Below are 11,036 nucleotides of genomic sequence, written 5' to 3'. Positions count from 1 at the left end.
GCAGCTAACAGAATGATCCAGGTTTCTGGGAAGGGGGTTTGGTGCTTTGGACTCAATTGGGGTCAACATTCCCAACTGTTTCAATCTAGGCTCCAATGTTTGCAAGAAGTAATCTACCATCTCACTCTCCCTCATTGGAGGATCAACCCTTGCAGCTTGTTCCCTCCAGCGGAAACCAAACTGTCTAAAACTTTCCCCCGACTTCTTTTCCAGCTTCAACAATGACAGACGGCCGGGGATTATCTCAAGGTTATACTGAAAATGGCCAATGAATGCCTGTGCCAAATCATCCCATATATACCATCGGTCGGGGTCCTGTCTCGTGTACCATTCTAGTGCGGATCCACTCAGGCTTTGACCGAAATATGCTATCAACAATTCATCCTTCCCCCCAGCACCTCTCATTTTGCTACAAAAACCACACAGATGAGCTACTGGGTCACCGTGCCCCTCATACAAGTCAAACTTCGGCATTTTAAACCCCGCAGGCAACTGAACATCAGGGAAAGGGCACAAATCTTTGTATGCAACGCTGACTTGATTGCCTAAACCATGCATGTTCCTGAAGGATTGCTCCAGGCTTTTGACTTTACGAATCACTTCCTCCTGTTCTGCATTCTTAACTGGTTTCTCCGCTTCTCCAGGAATCTCAAAATGGGGAGAATAAGTATATGGCTCAGGCGCTTTGAAAGTGGGTTCGGGAGGGTAATATGGGGTGTCGTGAGCTTAGAATAGCGGCTCACTGGACAATCTATGTAATGGGGCTGGGGGAGGTGCCACAAAGACTGGAACCATGGGTGGGGGAGGGCTCTGTTTGGGGGGTGGAGCTGGGGGAACATATGAGGTGGTACCATAGCCCTGGGCGTGATAGGGGAAGGTTTAAGATGCGTGGGGAGTGGTGGGCTCCTAAGCTTGAGCCAGGGGTGGGATGTAAGATGGATTAGCGGGATATAGTGGTGCCGGATGTCCCTGAGACCATGCCCGATGCATTTCAGCCATTTGTGCTTTTAGTTTCCTCATCTCTTCTTTCATAGCACTCACATCTGTTACCTCAACTTCATTTGAAGGGTCTATGATGCTGATTTTCGAGTCCTGCCCTATCATTTTTACTTTATCTTTCAACCGGGTGTTGTACGGGTGAGTTACCAGAATTGCCAATCAACTAACCACCTGCCTGGACTCACACATTTAGACAACCACTTTGTTAGCGATTAAGTTTTAACAGATTTGACAACCGCACGTTGGCATGAATGCACTTATACAGTTAATCATTTCTATTATGTGTTAGCTCGATTGTATGCGTCATCCAGACATTTCGTTCCTTGTTTCTTTTTACCTTTCTTTCAAATTTCATCACCTCATCCCTCTCTTGTGCTCTTCTCTTTCTTTTATTTCTTTCTCTTTTGTGTTCTTGCTCATTTCTTGCTTTCTCTTTCTCTTTTTGTTTTTCCACTCTTTTCTTTCTTTCTCTCTTTCTTTGTTTTTTCTTCTTTTTCTTTTTCTTACGATTACGGTCGAATCCTATGGAGATTGCCTACGTATCGTGACCCCGCACGAATCAGACCAAGCGTAGTTCGTGGAAAATAAATGCAAAAATAAAGGGTGGAAATAAGAATTTTTTTTGAAATTTTCAATTTTCATTACTAAAACAAACTATTACAAACTAAACACTTTTCGGAATGAAACTAACAGACGCAAATTAAAAACAAACACAAACTCTAAGACTGCAGACATACTTGACCTGAAAAGATAACGGACATATGAAAGACTGACTCAAAATGGTAGAAAATTACAGACACGGACTATGCATACTCTAGTGCTTCAAACTTAGGTGTCCGCGGGGCGTCGTTCGGCCTCGCCGCGGGCCTAGGATCCAAATCCCTTTCAAGCTGCTCTAATTCATTCATGGTTCGCTTCACATAGATCATTACTGCTAAGACAAAAGTAGTATAGGTCATGTCTTCACAAACCCGGCATCTCCTGAAAATGGCATGGGCAATGGCTCTAATCCTGTCTTTTGTTTGCTTCTTTTCTATAAGCAGGCGTTTTATCTGATCGCTGCATGTCTTTAAAGCTCGAGAGTCCTGCAGGTATTGATCTTGCAACTGCTGCACTTTTACCTCCATTTGGGCCAACAAGTCGTAACAGTGTCCACTTTCAATTCCAAAATCTCTAGCCTGCCTAACCGCTTTACCCTCAAGGGCAACCACTTTTCTCTTTAAATTGGCAACAATTTTCTCATGGTCCTTTTTCAATTGATTCAAGTACTGGCGACGCTCCTCTGTTCTTGTAGCCCACTGCGCTTTAAGCTCTGCCATGATATTCTCAGATTTTCCTAATTTATCCCGCCATTCCCTGACTTCGTTTTCCAGCTTTTTTATCAATTGCTCATCTGATCGGCTCCTTGGTTGCTTATCGACGGTTATCCTCAATTGCCTGATTTGGGCCTTAAGCGCCTCGTTTTCTCGAGCCAGTCTGTTCTTTTCACCTTGATCCGCGACAACCTGTACACTGTTCTCGAATTTTAGACTCTCAACTTGCTGCTTCAGTTTACCAATCTCAACTCGATAGCCTTCTTCCTTTGCTGACCAACCCCACTGCTCTTGGGACGATTTAACGAAATCTTCGAGATGAGGTCTTTTAGCCGGTCTCCCACATGCCACGTCACCTCTGTACCAATCATGATACCCTGGGGCAACTTCCCCTTTGACCCTATCTGACATACAAGTGTTCGCCATCAAATGTTGACACTCACTCCAGATTTGGCGAACCTCTTCCTCGGGGAACCGACCGTCAGGACTAATTTCGACCACTTGGGTACTCAAATCTTCATCTCTAGGTACTACTTGATACCTCCCAAGTTGCCTCAGAACCCGATATGGTGCATAAGGCTGGATGCTTTTGAGTCCCATCAACAGAAAATGCGGCCTGGCTGCTAGCATATATATGACTTCTTCGACAGGCAACCATCCGAGCACCCACTGTATCTGGCTGGCAGTGAGGGTCCGAAATAATGATGTCCAAGCCGTGACTCCTTCAGGTAGACTAGCCCCTTTGATTCTTGTGTAAAATTCTCCTATACAAGTTTTCTCAAACGAACCATAACTCAAGAGCTGAGAGCGGTGGCATAAATGCTCAGTCATCCACATTTGTAACAACAAGTTACATCCCTCAAAAAATTTTCCCCTAGCTTTGCACGCAGTGAGAGCCCGGAAGACGTCAGCCACGATCATAGGTGCTAAAGTGCTTTTCCCCAGGGTTTGCAAGGTACTGACGACCCCCGCTACTTTCAAATCAATATTACCATCTTTCCTTGGGAATATTATGAGGCCCAAAAAGGCTATCATAAAAGCCACCCGTCTGTGTTCCTCCCATTTTTGTCGGTTACTTCTACTGCATAGCTTAAAGTCTGGATTATTGAACCCGCCCACGTGGCCATATCTATCATATATGAAGCGGAAACTGCAGAAACCCTTTGCAAAATCTGGATGATGAACTGTTCGGGGTATTTTCAAGGAATCCAAGAACCGGTGTATGGTAATGGCCCTAGGAGCAATCAAGTATTTGAACCTCAATAGAGCTTGATCACTTCCGATATACCCCGCTATTTCTTCCAATGTTGGGGTGAGCTCAATGTCCGAGAAATGAAATACATTATGTGCCGAATCCCAATAAGCGACCAATGCCCTGATAATATTCCCCCGAGGCTGAATGTCTAATAAATCCGGAAGATCTTTCAAATATTTTTTCACTTCATCTTGCCCTTCTTTGCCTAAATCATTCCACCATAATTGTAGTTCAAAAGGGATTTTGGTCATTATTGAAAAAGGCTCATTTATCATCGTGCTCATCCTGCACATTTATTAAGGCGATTAAGCAAAAAAGAAAAATTTTTATTCGACTCCAAAAAAACTATCTACATTGCCGACTCAAAATTACCCCTATATTTTCAAATGAAGAACTCAATTCTCAAACGCGGCCTTTCAGCACTTCGGGGACAAAGACTTTAAGGCCGCGGAAGTCAACCGGTCACACATCAAAAATTGACCAAGATGGCCGGTTTTGCAAAGTCAGCCTTCCAGCGTCCCTTTTGGGGACATTCAGTTATTTATGACAAGACGACTCTACTTAGCTTATTCACAACTCTTTACTTGTTTTTATTTAAGATAAAAGACCCGGTATTGCAACACGGCCTTTCAACGCCTCGAGGACGAAAACTTAAGGTTGTGAGGGTCGGAAAAAATGAAAACATGACCAAAGGTGGCTATTTATGCAAGGTCTGCCTTTCGGAGTTCCGTTTGGGAACATTTGGCTATTTTTGACAAAACAGCATCACCCAATTTTGTTATAACGAAAAATAAAAATTTTGACATTTTTTTGGCTATTTTTGCAAAGGAAAGATTGGACCCGTTGAGGGTTGCCTACGTATCTCACACCCTGTGAGAATCAAACCGGCGTAGTTCAGGCGAATTAACCGAACTATTTTAAAACAATTTTTTTTCATTTTCATTTTTCTTTTCCAACAAACAATAAACAACCTATTTTTCCAAACTAAGAATAAAAGACTTTTTTTTTCTTTTTCAACAAACACTTTCAAAAAATAAAAGACTCTTTTTCCTATTTTCTTTTGCTTTTAGTAAAACAAACTATTAGAAATAACGCATTTTCCTTTTTCCATTTTCTCAAAATTTCGGCAGAGTTTCGACAGTGTTTGGGCATTGGGTTTTTCTAGGATAATCAATTAATTCCCTAATTGTTATTTCTCCTTGTCCTTTTTTTTTCCTTTTTCCTCAATTTTCCAACATTTCCGAGATGCGAAAACCGGTCAACATGCAGGTTCAGAACAAATAAATGCACAGCACAAGAGCATGCATCAGGATGGTCTTTTCATTTCAGGTTGCTAGTCCTAGACGGACCCAACCCCTGTGTTGAGTCCCCTAAGTCGAATGCAACGTGATGCAAATAAGCCTTCCTACTAGGGATCCAGCATGAAGTCACGTTATTCTATGTTCAAATCTGGGTCAGTGTTCTAGACTGTGTACCCGAGCGGACAACTCGAGTCGAGGAGGGGGCAACTTACCGGGAACCAAAAGGCCATTCGGCTTCGTAACTTGTCCGTCCTCTTTCTTATTTCAAGGTATGACACTAACAGAATAGGGAGTCTCAACCAGTAAGCACATCCCTGGAGGTGAAGAGAGAAGGGTGTCGGCACAATTTATATACAGTTCAGATAATATCAAAGCAGTAACATTTAGCACATTCAGCACACAACATGTAGGAAAATCATATACAATTAAATACAGCAATTTATCTAAGCTCGAATTCTGAACCCTGAACCAAAGATTCTGGGTTCGATCCCCAGCAGAGTCGCCAGAGTTGTCACACCTCCCTTTTCACTACACCCGTAAGGGCGGAAAGGAGTTTTCCCAATTAAAGGACAATAGGAACGGGATTTAACTATTAATGATTCAGAGTCGCCACTTGGGAGATTAATGGTGTCACCGGTTGAATCTCGAACCGAGGAATATGACTCTGTTACAGTCTGCGAACCAGAAATCCAGGTAAGGAGTTCTGTTAACCCGGGAGAAGGTGTTAGGCATTCCCGGGTTCCGTGGTTCTAGCACGGTCGCTTAACTGTTGTATTTGATTTATCTAATTTTAATACATGCTAGCTTATGTGCCTTTTATTTATAAACCGCTTTTGTCATTATTTATTTTAAAAGAATTGCAACGACGTGAAAACACGTTTCGATCCACGTCGCAATCAATGCACCCATGGCTGTCAACACATTTCGACTTCGTCGAGATTTTGATTTGGGTCGCATCAATGCCCACCCGAGTTTAGGAAGGTAATTTTATTAAGAGCGTGTCTAAAGCAACTATGTGTTCGCACTTTGCGAGGGCCATGGAATTTGTTAAATGGCACACCTCGAGTTCTAAGGATAAGCAAGATTAATTAAACGAGGGCCATGCAACTTGAGATTTTATTCGGCACGGCACACCCCGAACTATTAAATCGAATTAACCGAAAACGAACAAAGACCTCTATTTATTAAATAAAAAAACTCAAGTCTACAATTGGAAAATAACAGAATGAAGGCTAAAGATTTTAAAGGGAAGGGCCTAATCTCGATGCAAGGCCCAACAGATAATCTTTAAGGCTCAGCGTACTGGTCCGCATGACCAAAGTCTGCAATTCATTTCAAGCAGACCCGCGGTCCATTTGAATTCACGATTTCTCAAGAGTTTGGGACAAATTGATTTGATAGATGAAATCTGAAACTAAATACAATTAGCAATATCTGACTCGACTCCAACTCCTAACATGGATATTAGCATAATAATTCCTCTCTTAGATGTAAGGACAACCTTTATTCAGTTCACTTATTCAAACACCCCAGCCCCTACGAAATCATAACTTTCAGTACATGGGAGCATATCATCAAATACCAATTCATACTAGTTGTTCGAATCAAATCAGGCAAAACAACTTTAGAGAACATGACAAGCAACAGGACTCATGCACTTTAAATAGCAAGCATTGTGTCACCACACTCCCAAACCCAAAATTCAGTGACTACAAACCAATTGCAGTTCTGCACACAGGCTAATAATGACCCTAAAACTATAACAGAAGCCTTCAATTTATCTATATGCACATGAGAACACCAGGTTCATTGCCCCTTTTTGCAGAATAAGGCAAATAGAACTCTGCACCCAATTAAGACCAAACAGAGAGAACTCAACCAACATCAAGAAAAATCTATGAATGAGAACTGAAGCTTAAGCTAAACCTGAACAGCTTGGCTCGTGGCTATAAACTAAAGGAAATGATCGATTCATTCCAATTCATTCTAAACCAAGAGTTGCAACATATCTTAAAAGAATCTAGCAAAACCATTTCATCACATTTCAGCACTTTAAGGCATGTAAAAGCAGTATCATGGATTTCTGGACAATGTGAACAATGACTAATTAGACTATTCTTGTATAGACACGCATGAACTACAAGTTAGCATCTCAGAGAACTCGAATGCCAGGGGAAGAATTCCAACAGATGACTGACAACAGTTTCAAAGTCAATCTTAAGAGCTTAAGCTTGCATCCAACTTATACTTAGCATGGAAAATGACAAACCGTGAATATTCCTTAGCCAAGCAATATTAGATGTGAGAAATTTGCTTTTAACCAAGTTTCCAGAAATTGCGGTTTCAAACAAAAGTAAGCAGCTGAAGGGAAGCGCACATAGACAGACAAAATGATTTTAGCATTTCTAGCAAACTTCTCGTGAGAGCCTATTTCGACAGAAACTAATATCAACTCAAATGCAACGTTTTATATTCATACTGTCATGTTCAAAACCAAGCAAACCTATGATTCATCTTCCAAATTTTAACAAGGTAGGAGTGATTTCCTACTGTCAAACTGACTGAGCTATAACAATTATTTGGAATCTACGAAATCTAGACTCAAATGAAAACTCGACAACATAATAACAGTTAAACCATATAAGCGAAAAATGACCACTCAAAATCGACTTCAACTAGCTGAAAATACTCAAATACATCACACTGTCACGAACAGATTTAGTCAGCAAGGAATTCGATCATAGCACAAATAGAGCACTCGAGACAGAAACACATAGTTCAAAATAATAAAACGGAATAGAATCGCAAGAACTGAGAGATGAAGGATGAACCTGAAATTTCGAATTTCTTTTGATAACAAAATCGAAGACGATTACACAGTTTCGACTCCAAAAACTATCACAAGAACACGATAGCAGATCAAAGCTCGAAGAACAGCAAATCAGTAACAGCTGAGTAGAAGTACGAAGTTTGAACAACGACGAACTCAGCAATTCTCAAACGAGCTCCATTTTAAAACCAAAATCCAGACTGGAATGAAAATTAAACTAGCTTCACCACTAACTGTTCCTCTCCGGTTTTGACAGGGAAAACAAAATTAAACTCGGAAAAAAGAAAACTCAAACTATTTTTTGTGTTTATTTTATAGACTGGAACTAAGCTAAAATTAACCATAGAGAAGAAGAAGAAAGACTATTTTTTAAACCTCAGTTTTCTTCTCCAAAAATCTCCCCCTTCTTCAAAGAATCGGATTGAATCCTTTTATGAAACGAACCCTGGATGACTGTGGGGCTCGGATTGAACGAAATCAATCCAATGCCTCACATTCATCCAACGAATCATCTCTAGGACCTTCCAATCGCGTGAGATGGATCAAAATCGTGCGAGTGAGAGGGGAGGGGAATCTCGCGTGGGAAAATCCGTTAGAACAGTGAGAGGAGGGATGGGGGAACGCGTGGGTTGTGGATTTGAGTCTCACTCGCCATGGACTTGGACAGGATTATGGTTGAATTCGGATGTTGTTGGGGAGAAGAAGCACAGTCACGGCTGGGATTAGGGGTCTGGGGGGTTGATCGACTGATTGGCTTCTGAGTGTATATGGACGGGTCGGGTCAGGCGTCTGGGCGGGTTATTTGAGAAGAAGGTTGGGCTCAGTTTAAAGAAGAAGAGGGGTTTTGGGCATTTGGGCTGGTCCGAAATTGGGCACTATTTAGGTATAGGATTTGGGTTAAATTGAGATGAGCCCAATTTTGTTCTTGCTTGCCTTCTTCTTTTCTTTTATCTATTCTTGTATTTTGTTTTCCACTTTGTAATTTTGTATTTTTTTTTCTGATTTTATAAAATTGTAACAATTAAAATAAAGTCCTAATATATTTCGAAACTAGACTAATTAAATTCTAAATTTATTAAAAACCTATTTTACGCCAAATTTACGATTAAAACAATTAAAATGCGAAACTGAGCTACTTTGTAATTTTTTCATGTTTGGTTCTAAAACAAACTAACCCCTAATCGGTCCTAAAAATATAAAATTATATCCTAAATGCAAATGCATATTTTTGTGTTTTATATGAATAAAAAATGCACAAATAAAATGCAAACAATTAACACAAAATGACACCAAAATTCACAAAAATTATAAAAATAAAGAAAAATTATTTGGTTTGAATTTTTTGGGAATTATTCATATATAGGGCAAAAAATCACGTGCTCACAACCACAACACCTATTCTCTTAAGCTAAGGTTAGACCAAATACTTACATCGATTCCACGTCCAAAATCAAGCCTCTATTACCGCTTTACCTCTCGATCCCACTTCCAATCCGCTTGAATCTAGTCATAATTTACATAATAACATCAATAAATGCTAAATAAACCAATTCTAATGCATGAGTATAGATTTTCCAATGTTTTTCCCAAAAAGTCAAAAACCGACCCCGACCCGCTTGGTCAAAACTCGAAGTTCGAACCAAAATTCGATTACCCATTAACCCACGAACTCAAATATGCAATTGGTTTTAAAATCTGGCCTCAAATTGAGGTCCAAATCCCCAAATTTCGAAATTCCTAAATTCTACCCAAGAACACTCAATTTCCCATGAAAACCCCTAGATTTTAAGATGAAATCATGTAAAAAGATGAAATAGATTGAAGAAAAAGAGTTAAGATTCATTTACCTATGATTTGGGGAGTAACTTGCTCTAGGAAAATCACCCTTTGGAGTTTAGGTTTTGAAATTTTGAAGAATCAAGTGAAAATCCCGTTCAAATGATGTTTTGTTCAGGTGGAGATGTCGCAATTGCGATAGGAGCTTCGCAATTGCGACAGGAGATGTCACAATTGCGACAAGAGCTTCGCAATTGCGAAGCTCACAAATGCGAGACAGGCTTCGCAATTGTGAACCTGCTGCATGTCTGCTCCTCTCGCAATTGCGAGCAATTTGTCATTGCGATCTTTGACCTTCCTTGTTGACTTCGCAATTGCGAAGGGATGTTCGCAAATGCGAACAAATGGGCTTGGTCTTCTTCGCAATTGGGATAAAGCCCTCGCACTTGCCAAGCTTGTTAGGCTCACAATTGCCAAGCCTGACCTCGCAATTGCGAGATCAGAGTCTGCAACAATACCAGATGAACTAGAAATATTTTTCTAAGTCCAAACTCACTCCGTGGCCTATCCAAAACTCACCCAAGCCCTCGGAGCTCCAACTCAAACATGTACACAAGTGGTAAAAATATTATATGGACTTGCTCGTGCAATCACATCGCCAAAATAACATCTTAAACAACAAATTTAACACCAAAACTCATAAAATTCATAAAGTAGTTCAAAATTTCTATTTTATCAACCAAGGATCCGATTTATACCAAATCTCTTCCATTTTTCACCAAATTTCACATATACAACCTACATACTAGATCAAACCTATACCGGGCTCCGAAACCAAAATACGAGTCTGATACCTACGAGTCCAAATATTATTAAATTTCTAAATATCCTTATATTTTCCAACAAATAATTTTCTTCAAAATTTATTTCTCGGGCTAAGGACCTCGGAATTCGATTCCGGGCATACTCCCAAGTCCCATATTTTACTATGGACCCTATGGGACCATCAAATCACGGGTCCGAGTCTGTTTACCAAAAATATTGACTGAATTAAACTTTAATCAATTTTAAAGTCCAAATTCAATATTTTTCTTAAATCTCACATAAAAGCTTTTTGGGAAATGCGCCTGGACTGTGCATGCAAATCGAGGAGAAATAAAATAAGGTTTTCAAGGCCTCGAAACCCGAATTCGGATTCTAAAATACAAGATGGCCCTTTGGGTCATCACATTCTCCACCTCTAAAACAATCGTCCGTCCTCGAACGGATATAGAAAAGTACTTGAATCGGTGAAAAGATAGGGATATCTGCTCCTCATATCGGACTCAAACTCCCAGGTTGCTGCCTCAACAGGCTGATCTTTCCACTGAACACGAACTGAAGGGAAATTCTTCTATCTCAACTGACGAACCTGCCAGTCTAGGATAGCTACCGGCTCCTCCTCATAGGTCAAGTCCTTGTCCAACTGGAATGTGCTGAAGTCTAACATGTGGGATGGATCGTCGTGGTACTTTCGAAGCATGGACACATGAAACACTGGATACACAGCTGATAAACTCAGC

Source organism: Nicotiana sylvestris, chromosome 12 (assembly GCF_000393655.2).
Source record: "Nicotiana sylvestris chromosome 12, ASM39365v2, whole genome shotgun sequence".
In the NCBI taxonomy this organism is placed as follows: Eukaryota; Viridiplantae; Streptophyta; class Magnoliopsida; order Solanales; family Solanaceae; genus Nicotiana; species Nicotiana sylvestris.
The sequence above is the reverse complement of the archived record's forward strand: the minus strand, read 5'-3'. Positions refer to the sequence as shown.